The 15,475-nt window shown below is 42.1% G+C and overlaps 1 protein-coding gene across 7 annotated transcripts in view; it reads right to left on the bottom strand.

Moving 5' to 3' along the window:
• The window catches only part of ARFGEF1 (ADP ribosylation factor guanine nucleotide exchange factor 1), a 170,630-nt gene that overhangs the window by 131,204 nt on the left and 23,951 nt on the right, over positions 1 to 15,475 (bottom strand). The gene's annotated exons all lie outside the window — the stretch shown is intronic.

The raw sequence follows: 15,475 nt of genomic DNA, 5'->3' as shown, positions 1-15,475 counted from the left end.
CACAGTGGCTCATGCCTGTAATCCCAGCACTTGGGGAGGCCAAGGTGGGCGGATCACCTGAGGTCAGGACTTCGAGACCAGTCTGGCCAACGTGGGGAAACATCGTCTCTACTAAAAATACAAAAATTAGCCAGGCGTGGTGGTGCGTGCCTATAACCGCAGCTACTCGGACGGCTGAGGCAGGAGAATCACTTGAACCTGGGAGGCGGAGGTTGCAGTAAGCCGAAATCACACCACTACCCTCCAGCCTCAGTGACAGAGTGAGACTCCATCTCTTAAAAAAAAAAAAATTAATTAATTTATATATTGGGGAATCTGGCTAATTGACTAAATCTGCTTGAAATTTGGAAGAAAGGTATTCAAATGTGTGCCAAGTACTACTACAGTTTACATATACTAAACTTTTTTTTTTTTTTTTTGAGATGGAGTCTCGCTCTGTCGCCAAGGCTGGAGTGCAGTCTACGATCTTGGCTCACTGCAAGCTCCGCCTCCCGGGTTCACGCCATTCTCCTGCCTCAGCCTCTCCAAGTAGCTGGGACTACAGGCGCCCGCCACCATGCCCGGCTAATTTTTTTTGTATTTTTTTAGTAAAGACGGAGTTTCACCGTGTTAGCTAGGATGGTCTCCATTCTCCTGACCTCGTGATCCACCCGCCTCGGCCTCCCAAAGTGCTGGGATTACAGGCGCTCTGAGCCACCGCGCCCGGCCTACATATACTAAACTTTACACAGACTATTACACTTTACATGCAACTAATGTATTTATGTTTGACAACAATCCTATGAGGTGTGTACTATTATATCTTCATTTTAAAGACTGGAAAATTGAGGAAGAGAGGTTGAATAACTTGTCCAAGGGCTGCATGGCTTGGACGTATAGCTAACCAGGTTTCAATATTAGGTAATCTAACTACAGATTCTGGTTTATTAACCATTCTATCATATAGGTGTATCTGAGAAACTGAACAAACTATGCTAAATTGGGGTATGATAAACAACTACTGGCCTATACATTATTATTTAACACTATCACTGACTGGGCATCTTTCATGTACCAGATACTGTATTAAACCGTTTAAAATGCAACTTTGACAAATCACCTTGCTATACAATTTCTACAATTCATTCGCACAATCCATACAACTTATTCATACAATACATACAAATTTACTCACTGCCTACTGTGTGCCAGGCATCTGATGTTCAGTATTTCAGTTTAGTTTTCTGTGAACCAAACCCCTTTCCATTTTATTACTGGTAGAACTAGAAGGCAGATAGTGTAAAAATATTACCTGCAGCTATTTAAAATACTACTTTAATAAAGGTTCACAATGATATTTAAGATCTGTATATCAGTTACTAAAATTGCACGGTTCACCAACAGATAAAATCAAAAATAATCTAAATCACTTTAAAATGTATGTGTGGGCTGGGAGCAGTGGCTCACACCTATAATCCCAGCACCTTGGGAAGCCGAGGCACATCGATCACTTGAGGTCAGGAATTCGAGACCAGCCTGGCCAACATGGTGAAACCCCATGAAATACAAATATTAGCCGGGCATGGTGGTGCATGCCTGTAGTCCCAGCTACTTTGGAGGCTGAGACACAAGAATCGCTTGAACCCAGGAGGCGGAAGCTGCAGTGAGCCAAGATTGCGCCACTGCACTCCAGCCTGGGCGACAGAATGAGACTCTGTGTCAAAAATAAATAAAATAAAATAAATGTATGGATAAGAAGGAAATGCTGTGTTGACTGACCTAAATCGTCATAAAATAATTTAAGTATTTTTCATTTAAAAAAATTATCATTATTTAAGAGGGTGAGATACTACTACAAACCAGTAAGGAGGAAAAAAGGCAAGGCAGGGGAAGAAGAGGAGGTGGCAGTTTTTGTATAAGGTGAATTCCCATTTATAAAAATAATTACAGAATAGGATATTCTAGTTAATTATACACTAACTAGGAATATCAGAGGAAGTGAAACATTTTAAAGAGCACTGTGTTTTGATACCAAATATCACTAAATAACTGTGAGCATGAGAAACAACTCTAACTTCACTAACTACTAGATTATAAAGGTTCTTTATATTCTAAAACATGGGTGAGCAAAAGCCTACTGTACGTTTTTGTGCAGCCCACAAGTGGAAGAATAGTTTTTACAGCTGAACATCTGCAATCAACTTGATAGGGAAACTAAGGATCAGAATAAATAATGGCCAGTTCTAAGGCCAGATAACTGATAGGCAGTGATCCAGAAACTTGTTTCTCTAGTCTTTTTGTTTGTTTTTGTGAGATAGAGCTTCGCTCTTGTTGCTCGAGTTCAAGCGATTCTCCTGCCTCATCCTCCTGAGTAGCTGGGATTATAGGCATGCGCCACCACACCTAGTTAATTTTGTATTTTTAGTAGAGACAGGGTTTCTCCATGTTGGTCAGGCTGGTCTTGAACTCCTGACCTTGGGTGATCAGCCCACCTCGGCCTCCCAAAGTGCTGGGATTACAGGCGTGAGCCACCGCGCCCAGCCACAAATGGATAGTTTTTAATAAACACATTAGAACCTACACATCCAAAGCATTGTCTCCTTCAAAGCAGTAACTGTGGGAGCCTATATATCAATTACCATAATGCTGCTAGTATTCAAAAATACTTATGGAATTCATCTTTTTTGCTTCTTTCCTGCTTGCCTCCTCCTTTTAAATGAATAAACTCACAAAGGAAAATTATCTAGAAAGAGAATCAAACCAGCCACCAATTAATCACAAGTAGCTTTGAGCCAAGTCTGAAGAATGGAATGTGACTACAAAACAAAAGTTCAGTATTTCTGTGATCTGTCTCAAACTGTGTGTGTGCAAGCACTGTTCTAAGAAAAGCTGGTGACAACAGGTATGAGTAAATGTAAATTCCATGGACAAGGAAGAAGAATGGAACAATCTCATTAATCTAGTAGGGCAGGGACGTGTTAGGAAGAAAAGGGGTTCTGGCTTGCGTAACTGGGTAACAGAGGTACTTAGCCACAATGCCACTTTCTCAATGTGCAGTAGAGTTGGAGGAGTAGGAGTGAAGAAGAGTTAATGGTCATGTTTCATTTTAAGTAACTGTGGGATATTCAAGTGGCAATATTCAGCAAGAATCAAGATTTATGAATTTGAAAATTGGGAGAGAGTGTAGCCGACTATATTTCCCAAAACGACTACTATGGTATTTGCCATACCACGTGTTCTTCTACATAGTGACCTTGCCACCAGGAGATATTCTAATTCCCCTCCTCTTAAATCTGGGCTGGCCTTAGAGATTCATTTATAACCAACAAAATGCAGTGGAAGTGACAGTGAACAACAGCTGAAGTTAGGTCAGAAAGGCCAAGCAGCTCCTGCCTGATTCTCTTACAATAGAATACTGGCTTTCCAGGCACCCCCTCTTGGAGCCCAGTGGCCCTGTTGTGAGAAGCCCAAGCCACTTGGAGGCTACATAAAAATAGTTCCGTCACCAGTCCCAGCTGAGCCCAGCTTTCAAAGTCATCACCATCCAGGCACCAGACATGTAAGTAAAGATGGCTCCAGAGGATTCCAGTTCCTGGCCATTCACATCTCCCTCAAGTCACTTCAGTTTGCCCAGCTGAGGCCCCAGACGCTGTGGAGCAGCAGCATGCCCCATCTGAATTCCTGACACACAGAACCTGTAAGCATAATAAAATGATCACTGCATTACACCACTAAGTCTTGGGTGGTTTATTATACAGCGATGGATACCTGGAACAGGAAAAGTTAAGGAGGCTTAGAGAGAATGGGGTTTGAAATAACTTCTTGGCAAATGGGAGAGACAGCTATCTAGAGGTACAAAAGGATTGCCAGGATCATGGAAAGCTCTTTTAATGTGCTGTGAAAATCTAGATAAGGAAACCACATGGTTAACAGATATAGAGCTTAATAAAATGCAGCTAGGGCTTTGTCCCCTAAATCAATTCCTTTGTAATACGCCTGGCAATCCCTGACTCCTCCCCTCAAGATGGAGGCTGAACTTCCCTTCTTAGGTGAAATATTCCACAGCCTCAGCCTCTCGCCCATTTGCCATTCTCACTCATCATCCCTGCTTATGTGCTCCCACAGAAACAAGGACCTATTTTTATAAGGCACTTATTTATAAAGCACTGAGATTATTTGCTTACCTTTGATTCTGAGCTACCTGAATGCAAGGAAATTTATTTTTTAATTTATTATTTTAATGGACACATATTAATTGTATATATCATATATTTATGGGGTACAATGAGGTGTTTTGGTATGTTTTTACTATATGGAATGACCAAATCAAGCTAGTTAACAAATCCAACTCACATACTTTTTTAAATTGTAAAAACATTTAAAATCTACCTTTAGTAGTTCTGAAATATATAATGCATTATGACTTATTACAGTCACAGTAGCCAAGATATTGGAGGCAACCTAGGTGTCCATCATCAGATGAATGGATAAGGACAATCTGATAAATATACACAATGGAATACCATTCTGCCTTAAAAAGAAGGAAATCCTGTCATTTGCAACAACATAGGCAAGATATTACACTAACTGAAAAAACAGAAGATATTACGCTAAGTGAAAAAAGGCACAGAAAGACACGATTTTACTTGTATGTGGAATCTAAAAAAGTCAAACTCATAGAAGTAGAGTAGAATGAGGGTTACCAGAGGTTAGAGGAGGTACATAAATGGGGAAAACAGAGATAGCGATCAAAGGATACAAAATTTCAGCTAGACCAGAAGAATAAGCTTTAGTGATCTGTTACATAGACAGGGACATTTTTCATTCTTCTTTGCATTCCTAGCATCCAGCACAGCGTGAGTTACATAGTACGCAGACATTTAATAAATGCTACCATATTCTGGAAAACTAAAAGAGAAAGAAAAATACCATCTTGTTCTTCTTTGCTATTTTCTTTCCTTTTCCTTCGCATACCTTCCCTACTTATGATTATTACATATAACATTGTGTCCGGAATTGGTGGGTTCTTGGTCTCACTGACTTAAAGAATGAAGCCGCGGACCCTCGTGGTGACTGTTACAGTTCTTAAAGGCGGCGTGTTTGTTCCTTCTGGAGTTTGTTCCTTCTGATGTTCAGATGTGTTCGGAGTTTCTTCCTTCTGGTGGGTTCCTGGTCTCGCTGGCTCAGGAGTGAAGCTGCAGACCTTCGCAGTGAGTGTTACAGCTCTTAAGGCGGCACGTCTGGAGTTGTTCGCTCCTCCTGGTGGGCTCGTGGTCTTGCTGGCTTCAGGAGTGAAGCTGCAGACCTTCGCGGTGAGTGTTACAGCTCATAAAAGCAGTGTGGACCCAAAGAGTGCGCAGTAGCAAGATTTATTGCAAAGAGCGAAAGAACAAAGTTTCCACAGTGTGGAAGGGGACCCCAGCGGGTTGCCACTGCTGGCTTGGGCAGCCTGCTTTTATTCTCTTATCTGGCCCCACCCACGTCCTGCTGATTGGTAGAGCCAAGTGGTCTGTTTTGACAGGGCGCTGATTGGTGCATTTACAATCCCTGACCTAGACATAAAGGTTCTACACGTCCCCATCAGATCAGTTAGATACAGAGTATGGACACAAAGGTTCTCCAAGGCCCCACCAGAGCAGCTAGATACAGAGTGTCCACTGGTGCACTCACAAACCCTGAGCTAGACACAGGGTGCTGATTGGTGTGTTTACAAACCTTGAGCTAGATACAGAATGCTGATTGGTGTATTTACAATCCTTGAGCTAGACATAAAGGTTCTCCAAGGCCCCACCAGAGCAGCTAGATACAGAGTGTCAATTGGTGCATTCACAAACCTCAAGCTATAGACACAGGGTGCAGATTGGTGTGTTTACAAACCTTGAGCTAGATACAGAGTGCCGATTGGTGTATTTACAATCCTTGAGCTGGACATAAAGGTCCTCCACATCTCCACCAGACTCAGGAGCCCCGCTGGCTTCACCCAGTGGATCCTGCACTGGGGCTGCAGGTGGAGCTGCCTGCCAGTCCCGCGCTGTGCACCCACACTCCTCAACCCTTGGGTGGTCGATGGGACTGGGCACTGTGGAGCAGGGGGTGGCGCTCGTCGGGGGGGCTCGGGCAGCACAGGAGCCCATGGAGGGGGTGGGAGGCTCAGGCATGGCGGGCTGCAGGTCCCGAGCCCTGCCCCGCGGGAAGGCAGCTAAGGAACGGTAAGAAATCGAGTGCAGCGCCGGTGTGCTGGCACTACTGGGGGACCCAGTACACCCTCCGCAGCTGGCCCGGGTGCTAAGTCCCTCATTGCCCGGGGCCAGCAGGGCCGGCCGGCTGCTCCAAGTGCAGGGCCCGCCAAGCCCACGCCCACCCGGAACTCCAGCTGGCCCGCAAGCACCGCGAATAGCCCCGGTTCCGCTCGCGCCTCTCCCTGCAAGCTGAGGGAGCCGGCTCCCGCCTTGGCCAGCCCAGAAAAGGGCTCCCACAGTGCAGTGGTGGGCTGAAGGGCTCCTCAAGTGCCGCCAAAGTGGGAGCCCAGGCAGAGGAGGCGCCAAGAGTGAGCGAGGGCTGTGAGGATTGCCAGCACGCTGTCACCTCTCAACATCGGGGCAGAAAGTGACACTGTTCCTAAAGCCATCAGTTTTGAGTTTATACAAAGTGTAACCTCTACTTAGATTCGTAAGTTTTTAAACAATTTAACTGGTTAGAAGAAACAAATTATGAAGCCCAAGTGATTTGGAGAAAAAAATACTTTTTGCTCATCAGCATCAGAGTCTCAGATACAGGTGTGTTAACTAGCCTCTTTTTTCAAACAAAACAAAATCTTGTGAATGGTCTTAATCAATAGTTTGCCAATGTTTCTGACTGCAAACCACTATCCTGGATCCCAGAAAACACCTACATATATGTTATGAAAATGAAAATTTAATTATTATCCTTGTTATTCTGGGATATATTTTCATTTTCTATTCTATTAAAAACCAATCATAATACTAGCCATTAGCCACAAAATTGACTTCACGATCAAACTTTGGGTTGGAACCACTAATACAAAATACTTTGGTATTATATACAAACCTATAGATTCAGCTGAGCAAACCCAAACAGGATAGAAATCCAAGTTAAGACACATCAGAATCAAACCCCAGAAAACTAAAGACAAACAATCTTGAAAGCAGGTAGAAAGAAATGACATAATATCGATGGAAGAAAAATGATTACAGTGACAGTGGATTTCTTACTGGACACTATGGAAGCCAATGGGGGCTGTGGCACATTTCCAAGAGCTGAAAGAAAAGATCTGTCACCTAGAGTTATATAGATAATCTGTGAAAAATCCTAAAGGAATAAAGGTAAAATCAAGATCTTCTCAGATGAACAACAACAACAACAAAAAACCTGTCACCACAAGATCTATCCTAAAAGAATAAAGTTCTTCAAAGATGAAGGAAATCGTAAGTTTTGAAACACCGTGAAGAATGGGAAGTGTAAAAATATGGAAACATATAACACTATTCTCCTCTTGAGTTTTAAAAATTATGTTACATATTTAACACAAAAAAATAAAACACTGTCTTATGTGGTTCCTAATGTATACAGAGAAACTATTTAAGACAATACTATAGAGAGGGAAGATAAAGGACCTAAATGGAGCTAAGGTTTTTCTACAGGTTACTCAACTGGTAAAATGCTGACATCAGTATACTGTGAAAAGCTATGTATGAATAATGTAATGCCTAGTACAACCACCAAAAATCAAATATAAAGAGATACACTCAAAACTCCAGCAGAACAATCAAAATGGAATTCTAAAAATTTTTCAAGAGGTCCACATAAAGGCATGAAAATGGACAATGAAAAATAGAGGGAACAACAGAAAGCAAAAGTAAAGTAGCAGACTTATGCCCTTATATATAAATATTACATTAAATATAAAAGGTCCAAGCACAACAATTAGAAGACATTTAGCTGGGTGTGGTAGTGTGCACCTAGAATCCCAGCTACTTGGGAGGCTGAGCCAGGAAGATCACTTGAGCCCAGGAGTTCATTTTTTGGATTTCCTTGCACTGGGCTTCGCCTTTTTCTGGTCCTTCCCTGATAAGCTTAAGAATTAACCTCCTGAATTCTTTTTCAGGTAAATCAGGAATTTCTTCTTGGTTTGGATCCAGTGCTGGTAAACTAGTGTGATTTTTGCGGGATGCTGACAGTCCTAGTTTTGTCATATTACCAGGGTTGGTTTTCTGGTTCCTTCTCACTTGGGTAGGCTCGGTCAGAAGAAAGGTCTAGGGCTGAAGGCTGTTGTTCAGATTTTTCTGTCCCACAGGGTGTTCCCTTGATGCAGTACTCTCCCCCTTTTCCCATGGATGTGGCTTCCTGTGAGCCGAACTGCAGTGACTGTTGTCTCTCTTCTGGGTCTAGCCACCCAGCGAGTGTACCCAGCTCTGGGCTTGGTACTGGGGCTTGTCTGAACAGAGTCCTGTGATCAGCCATGGATACCAGTGCCAGTTCCGGTAGAGGTGGCGGAGGGTGCAATGGACTCCATGAGATTCTTAGCTTTGATGGTTTAACGCTCTATTTTTGTGCTGGTTGGCCTCCTGCCAGGAGTGGTGCTTTCCAGAAAGCATCAGCTCTAGTAGTGTGGAGAGGGACCTATAGTAGGCAGGGCCCTAGAACTCCCAAGATTATACACCTCACCCTTTGTCTTACACTATCAGGGTGGGTAGGGAAGGACCATCAGGTAGAGGCGGGGCTAGGCGGGTCTGAGCTCAGACTCTTCTTGGGTGGGTCTTGCTGTGGCTGCTGTGGGGGATGGGAGTGAGATTCCCAGGTCACTGGAGTTGTGTATCTAGGAGGATTATGGCTGCCTCTGCTGAGTCATCCAGGTTGTCAGCGAAGTGGGGGAAAGCCGGCAGTCACAGGTCTCACCCAGCTCACATGAAAACTGAAGGGTCAGTCTCACTCCCACCTTGCCCCCTGCAACAGCCCCAAGTCTGTTTCCAGATGAAGGGCAAAAGGAGCTTCAAAACTTGCCTGACGCTTTCCGCCTCCCAGCTGCTAAAGAAAAGGGCTTTAGTTCTTTCCCTGACTGTGAAGTCTACAAGCCGCAGATGGATTCCAGCCCTCCCGAGTTCTGACTAGGAGGCTTCTCATTCAAATTGTTACAAAATTCAGCTAGAGAATTCCTTCTCCCTGTGGAGTTTTACCCCCTGCTCCTCTAGCCAACCTCCTGATGGATCCCTGTGATGCCAGGCAGGAATGGGCTGCTTGGGGACCCAGCAAGCTCCCAGGGCCTTTCTGCTGCTTCCTCTACCCCTGTATTTCACTTGGCTCAACTAACTTGACTCAGCTCCAGGTAAAGTCAGAAACTTCTCCCGCAAACAGATCTTCAGCTTCTCCAGTGAGGGTGTGTGTTCCGGAGAGGAGGGTCTTCCTTTCCCACTTCTGCAGTTGGGGCACTCACAGTATTTGGGGGCCAGGGTGGGCAGAAATCTCCCGGGTCCTGCAGAAGCAGTCCACTTCCTTCAGAGGGTCTGTGGGTCCTCTCAGGATTGCTGGTTTGTTCTTGCAGTCGATCTGGAGCTAAAATTCACAATGCAAGCCTCTGCATGCTGCTCTGTCCAGAGCTGCAATCTAGTCCTGCCTCCTGTCCTCCATGATCCCAAAATCTTTGAGCCCAGGAGTTCAAAAGCAGTCGGGGCAACATAGCAGGACCCCAACTCTATAAAAAAATTTAAAAATTAGCTGGGTGGGCATGGTGGCATGTGCCTGTAGTGTCAGCTACTCAGGAGGCTGAGGCAGGAGGACTGCTTGAGCAAGCTGTGATCACACCACTGCACTCCAACCTAGGCGACAGAGCAAGACCCTGTCTCTTAAGAAAACACACATACCCACACACCTATATGATATAGTAGGATGAAAGTAAACAGATGGAAAAAGATATCAAAAGAAAGCAGGCGTGGCTGTATTAATATCAGATAAAGTAGAACTGAAAACAAAAAATGACCAGAACAAAAGACACTACACAATGATAGAAGGGTCAAATACATCAAGAATACATAGTAGTCCTAAATGTGTATATAACAAACAGCTTCAAAATAACATGAAATTCAAATGGATAGAACTAAAAGGAGAAACAGACAAATCTGCTATTTTAGCTGAAGAATTAAACATCCCCCTTACAACAATACAACTACTAGACAAAAAAAATCACTAAGGATACAGAACTGAACACCACCATCAATCGGCAGGGTATAAATTTATAGAATACTCCACTCAATAACAGACACACATTATTTTTAAATGTCCATGGAACATTCACCAAGACAGTCCATATTTTGGGCCATAAAACAAATCTCAACAAAGTTAAAAGAACTGAGATCATACAGAGTGTGTTCTTTTCTTCCGAGTAAAGTGAAAGCAAGTTTATTAAGAAAGCAAGGAATAAAAGAATGGTTACTCCATAGGCAGAGCAGCCCAGAGTGTGTTCTCTACCAAAATGAAATAAAAATAGGAATCATGGAGAAAAACTAATATTTCCAAACACTTGGAAATTAAACAACACACTTCTAAATAATCCATGGGTCAGGAGGAAGTCTTAAGGGAAATTTTTTAAAAATACATGGAACTCAATAAAAATAAAAATATAACAAATTTTATGGGATACAGCTAAAGCATGCTTAAAGGCAGACTTACAGCACTTAATACTTCATTAGCAAAAAGTCACAAATCTTAGCTCCCACCTTAAGAAACTAGGAAAAGCAGCACAGAATAAACCCAAAGCAAGCAGAAAAAAAAAAGGAAAAGTAATAAATACAAGAGCAGAAATCAACAAAACTGAAAATAGAAAAATAGGAAAAATCAATTTAAAAAGCTGATTGTTTGATAAGATCAATAAAATTGAAACTCCAGCAAGAGGAACGAAAAAATAAAGCAGGTATCACTACAAACACTGCAGACATTAAGAGGGACTAGGTGCAAACAATTCTACATACAAAGATCTGAGAACTGAGATGAATAGACCAATTCCTCAAGAAGCACAAGCTACCACAATTCTTCCAATATGAAATAGATCATTTGAATAGTCCTGTAACTATTAAAGACATTGAATTCATGGTTTAAAAACTACCGAAAATGAAATATCTTGGACCAGATGGTTTCACCTGAGAATTCTACCATGTTTATAAAAGAATTTATATCAATCCTGTACAATCTCCTCTAGAAAATATTAGGGGATAAAACACATCTCAGTTGCTTTCAAGAGGCCAATATTATCTTGATAACAAAACTGGACTGTTGTATAATTTTTTTTTTTTTTCTGAGACAGGGTCTTACTCTGTTGCCTAGGCCGGAGTGCAGTGGCGCAATCACAGCTCACTGCAGCCTAAACCTCCCCAGGCTCCATGATCGTCCCACCTCAGCCTCCCAAGTAGCTAGGACACAGGTATGTGCCACCATACCCAGCTAATTTTTGTATTTTTTGTAGAGACAGGGTTTTGCCATGTTGCTCAGGCTGGTCTTGAACCCCTGGGCTCAAGTGATCTGCCCTCCTCAACCTCCCAAAATGCTGCAATTACAGGCATGAGCCACCATCCCCAGCCTGGACTGTTGTATAATTAAGAATCTGGTTGGTCTTTGTCCCTGGTTCAGGGAGGGAGCCTCTAAACCCTTGACACTTCCTGATAGGAGCATCTTTATTATTCATGGTGAACCCCTTGGACGGTTTCAGGATAGGGATTAGTGAAAGACGAATTATGTGAGTAAAGTTTGGGCTTTGAACCACATGATCTCAGCCCCACCTCCAAAGAGGGGAGGGGGCTGCAGTTCAGATTCAATCATGTGACCAATGACTCACTCAGTAATTCCTGTGTAATAACACCCCAACAAAAACTCTGGACACCCAAAGCTTGGGTGAGCTTTCCTGGTTAGTGATACACATCGATGAGCTGGGAGGGTAAAGCATTCTGAGGACACAAAAGCTTTGTGTCTGGGGCCCTTCCAAACTCATCCTATAGTTCTCTTCTTTTGAATCATTCTAATTTGTATCCTTTATAACAAAACCACAATCCTGAAATAGCACATTCCTGAGTTCTGTGAGTTGCTCTACATAAGCCGAGGAGATAACAGGAACCCCTGAATTTGTAGCCAGTTGGTCAGAAGTGCATGTGGTCTGGAAACTCTCAAGCATATACCTAGTATCAGAAGTGAAAACAGTTTTGCCAAGGACTATGCCTTTAACCTGTGAAATACGACTCAACTCCAGAACCAAATTATGATGTAGTTAGCATCAGAATTGCACTGAACAAAGGCAGTACAGAAAAATGCAGACGAATATCACTCATGAATATAGACGCAAAAATCATCAAATACTAACTAGAATCCAGCAAGGTATAAAAAGAATTAAATACCATGACCCACCAGGGTTTATTCTAATTCTAAAGACACAAAACTAATATTAAAAAAAAAAAAAAAAAAAGGTCGGGAGCGGTGGCTTACACCTGTAATCCCAGCACCTCGGGAGGCTGAGGCAGGTGGATCACCTGAGGTCGGGAGTTCGAGACCAGCCCAACACGGTGAAACTATTAAAAATACAAAAATTAGCCGGGCATGGTGGCACTTGCCTGTAGTCCCAGCTACTTGGGAAGCTGAGGCACAAGAATTGCTTGAACCCGGGAAACAGAGCTTGCAGTGAACTGAGATTGTGCCACTGTACTCCAGCCTGGGTGACAGAGCGAGACTCTGTCTCAAAAAAAAAAAAAAAAAAAAGTCAACCCCTGTAATCTACCATAGAAATAGGCTAAAGAGGCCAGGCACGGTGGCTCACACCTGTAATCCCAGCACTTTGGGAGGCCGAGGCGGGTGGATCACGAGGTCAGGAGATCGAGACCATCCTAACATGGTGAAACCCCATCTCTACTAAAAATACAAAAAATTAGCTGGGCGTGGTGGCGGGTGCCTGTAGTCCCAGCTACTCAGGAGGCTGAGGCAGGAGAATGGTGTGAACCCGGGAGGCGGAGCTTGCAGTGAGCCGAGATGGTGTCACTGTACTCCAGTCTGGGCAGCAGAGCCAGATTCCGTCTCAAGAAAAAAAAAAAAAAATAGGCTAAAGAAGAAAAAACCACATAATCATTTCAATTGATACAGAAAAATCACTTGACAAAATTCAGCATCCATTCACAATTTTAAAAACTCAGTAACCTAGCAATAGAGGAGAATGATAAACAGTAGCTACACAAAACCAAGAGCTGGTTGGGTGTGGAAACCCTCTCATCATTTCTACTCAACTTTGTACTGAACATCCCGGACAGTGTAAGTAAGCAAATAAAGGTATATAGGTTACAGAGAAATACAACAGTTCTTATTCACAGATTACATGATTATTTAAGTAAAAAATCTCAAGAAATCTTGAAGAAGAAAAAAACGCTAAGAACTCATAAATGAATTTAGCAAGGCTGCAACATGCAAAAATCAATCACATTTCTATATATTGGCAATGAACAACTGGAAACCCAAAGTTTACAAAAAAAATACTATCTACAGCCAGGTGCAATGGTTCACACCTGTAATCCCAGCACTTTGGGAAGCTGAGGCAAAAAGATGACTTGAGTCCAGGAATTCAAGACCAGCCTGAGCAATACAGTGAGACCACCATCTCTACAAAAAAGTTTAAAAATTAGGCAGGGTGGTGCATGCATGTAGTCCCAGCTACTTGGGAGGCCAAGGCAGGAGGATCACTTGAGCTCAGAAGGTGATAGCTGCAGTGAGCTGGGCTCATGCCACTGCCTGGGCAACAGAACGAGACCCTGTCTCAAAACAGAACAAAAACAAAAAAAATATTCACAATAGCTCCCCACAAAATAAAATTCTTAAGTATGAACTTAACAAAACACATATAAAATATGTACTGAAAGAAATGCTGATAAAAAGATCAAAGAACTAAAAAACAATAAATATATCATGTTCATCGACTGAAAGTATAAAAACAACAAAGATTTCCCCAAAATTATCTACAGATTTAATCCACTGCCAATCAAAATTCTAGCAGGATTTTCTGCACATAAACAGATTCTAAAATTTGCTAGGAAAGGCAATGTAACTAGGATAGACAAAACAATTCTAATAAAGAAGAATAACTTGGGAGAAATCCCTATCTCCAATTTTAAGAATTTTAAATTATAATAATCAAAACAATGTAGTGTTAAAGATAGAAACACAGATCAATGGAATAGAGTCCAGACACAGACCCACAGAAGCACAGATGATTAATTTTTGACAAAAGTACAAGTGCAATTCAATGGAGAAAGGATAATCTTTTCAACAAATAGTGTTGGAATTAGACACCCATTTGCAAAAAACAAAAAAAAACTCGACCTAAAACTCCCACCCTATACAAAAATTTACTTAAATGGATGACAGATCTAAATGTAAAACAAAAAACTATCAAACTTTTGGAAAACATAGGAGAAACTCTCTGTGAGTTTGGATTAGGCAGAGTTCTTAGATACAATACCAAAAGCATGTGACATAAAAGAAAAAAATAAAATGGATTTATCAAGATTAAAATGATTGCTCTGTGAAAGACAATGTTAAGAGAATAAAAGGTAAGCTACAGAAAATATTTGCAAATTGTTTTTCTGGCAAAGACTTGTATCTAGAATATATACTTTAAAAACTCTTAAAACTCAACAGTAAAAAAACAACCAAATTTTTTAATGGGCAAAAGACTTAGACATTCACCAAAGAGGATATGCACATGGCAAATAAACATAAAAAAAGATGCTCAGACCGAGCGCAGTGGCTCACACCTGTAATCCTAGCACTTTGGGAGGCCGGGGCAGGTGGATCACCTGAGGTCAGGATTTCGAGACCAGCCTGGCCAACAGAGCAAAATCCCATCTCTACTAAAAATACAAAAATTAGCTGGGCCTGGTGGCGGGTGCCTATAATCCCAGCTACTTGGGAGGCTGAGGCAAGAGAATTGCTTGAACCTGGGGTGGCAGAGGTTGCAGTGAGCCGAGATTGCACCACTGTACTCCAGACTGGGCGAAAGAGCAAAACACTGTCTCAAAAAAAAAAAAAAAAAGTGCTCAACATAATTAGCCATTAAGAAAATGCAAATGAAAAACCATAATGATTTAATGCTACACACCTATTAACATGGTTAAATTAAAAAAAAATACTGACACTCCCAAGAGCTGGTAAGGATATAGAGCAACGAGAACGCAAATACTGTTGGTAGAAATGCACAACAGCATACCCGCTTTAGAAAAGTTTGTAAGTTTCTCGTGAAGTTAAACATATACTTACCATATGACCCAGCAATCCCACTCCTGAGTATCTACCCTAGACAAACATGAAAACTTAAGTTTATGTAAAAATCTGTACATGAATATTTATAGCAGCTCTAGTCATACTGCCAAAACTGGAAACAACTCAAATGCCCTTCAATGAGTGTTAAACTATACGACATCCATACACTCAGCAGTAAAAAAGAAACAGACAGTAGGGT

The sequence above is a fragment of the Symphalangus syndactylus genome, chromosome 11 (genome assembly GCF_028878055.3).
Source record: "Symphalangus syndactylus isolate Jambi chromosome 11, NHGRI_mSymSyn1-v2.1_pri, whole genome shotgun sequence".
NCBI lineage: Eukaryota > Metazoa > Chordata > Mammalia > Primates > Hylobatidae > Symphalangus > Symphalangus syndactylus.
Note: the sequence above shows the minus strand (reverse complement) of the source record. Positions and strands in the feature narration are given on the sequence as shown.